The sequence below is a fragment of the Bidens hawaiensis genome, unplaced genomic scaffold, assembly GCF_021521415.1.
Source record: "Bidens hawaiensis isolate Kalapana, Puna unplaced genomic scaffold, B.hawaiensis_p1.1 tig00014601_1, whole genome shotgun sequence".
Lineage (NCBI taxonomy): Eukaryota > Viridiplantae > Streptophyta > Magnoliopsida > Asterales > Asteraceae > Bidens > Bidens hawaiensis.
In genome coordinates this window covers 264,241-266,442 of record NW_027492273.1, presented here as the reverse complement: position 1 = coordinate 266,442, position 2,202 = coordinate 264,241, and positions in this window count along the sequence as shown.

Here is a 2,202-nt window from a genome sequence, read left to right as displayed (position 1 = left end):
CCGTTCGTGTTTAGCGAGGTTTTCCTGTCAAGCATTAATTGGGATTTCAGTGAAGGTATTATGTTTGATTATATGCCAAGCGTCAGCCACCGCAAGCTTCGAACAACGTCAAGGAATCAAGGTATTTTATTTAAATTATGAATTTTGTTTCAATTATCTTTCATATAATCTACAATATTAAATTTAGATGCCTGCATATGGGAGTTTTCACTTTTTCGTAAGATCATTCGATTAAAGAATCATGTTTATTATTATTATTATTATTTATTTATTATCATAATTTTGAGTTCGATCGATAATCTTTATTGTGTAGGTGTGTAGGATAATTTTATTTACTATGTACGGTATGTAGTACTCATTATGTAGGATAAAACATGTATTGTGTAGGGTGTGTATGATGATTTTGTTTACTATGTAGAGTATGTAGGATAAAATATTTACTGTGTTGGTTGTGTAGGATATCATTGTTAATGATTTAATGTGTATAGTGTGTAGGATATATATGTTTACTTTGTATGGTTCGTGTGTGCCAATTGGTGTGTAAGATAAATATGTTTATTGTGTAGGGTTTGTTGAAAATATATTTTTTACTCTTTGTATAAATTAATTTTATAGGGTGTGTAAGTATCTTTAATTCGTATGATAATTTAAATTTAAAGTATCCACGTAGCAATTGAAAATGGTGCATAAAGTGGATGAATTAAGAAACAAGTTAAATAAATGATTTCATATGTTTTGTTTTAAATTTGTTATTAAGTTTTGTTAAGTGTGTAAAATGGATTATGCCCAAAATCAAAACAATATGATTATAGTGAATGTAATAATCATTTTATTAAAATATTTCTATACATTTATTTGGGTTTTAATAATTGTTTTTTTTTTAAATGTAGGTGTGCTTGAAAACGATACACGAAATTCAAGACAACTCATGGACCATGACGATGATTTTGTGCAAGAAAAACTTGAAGTTTTGGTAAATTATGTTGCTGTTGTTGACTCAAAGAAAAAGAAAGCTAAGATAAAGTCAAAACATGAGTAATACGGAGTTCCACGCCTACGTACAATTATACATGCATAATGCTAATACTAGTGAATGCATGTGTGTAGGTACAAGTATTATGATGTAGGTACATATCATTTTGTGTGTAGTTAGAGATCATTTTGTGTAGATTTATTTTCATATTATTTTAGACTTTCTTTGTGTACGCTGTGTATTTTTTTTTTTTTTACAATTTACTGGGTTTTTTTAACATGCAACTATGTGGTGTTATAAATTAAAATAACATATGATTAGTGTAGGAGTTGATAATGGTCATGTGAGATAATGTTATACTTTTAATTTTTGTGTTGGATGTAACCCGTTTGGTATATTTGGTGTGTATGATACCATGAATAATACCATGTTATCTGGTATTGGGTGTGTAGGATACTATGAAGAATTTTCACTTCTTTTAAGTTAATATAGACTTAAACGTTTAATTTTTTTTTGAATTTTTAAACATAATTGTGTGGGAAACCTAATATCATTAGAAAATATGACATTGATTTTGTTGGGTAAAAAATGTGTGGTCAGTTAAATATCTTTGGCAAGTTTATGGTATTTGAGATGGTAGTTGATTATGTAGACTTTTATCAATGATTATGTATGATAAATATACTTCTTTTTAATCGAAATCATGGTTGTTATGTGTATTCGTCGAATATATCAAATTTGATATCAAATTATGTATCGGATAATGATTTGTGATTCAAACTAATGAAAATAAACAAATTTCTATTATTTATATATATATTAAATAAATTATTATTTGGTAACTTTCTCAAAAATATGGCTTACCATATATAAAAAGACATATAAGTTTACTATTGTACCCCTGCTATTAAATAAATGATAAAATAAAACGATAAATTGTGGTTGGTTGAATTTATTTCTCGCACTTCACGCTCTAAAATTATTTCTAAAATGAGCCTAATCCTATATATATATATATATATATAAACTATATTAAAATACATATAGGAAGGACAAAACCGTCTTTTTACACAAAACTCTTAATTTTAAGAGTTTACAAGTGAATCGTGCTAAAAAGTAGAATCTATCTGAGGTCTTATAGTAAATTCGTAAATTGTCATTAGGTTTATTTAAACAAATGAAATACCACTCAAAGTACAAATATAACATTTTTTTTACCTTACGTTGTT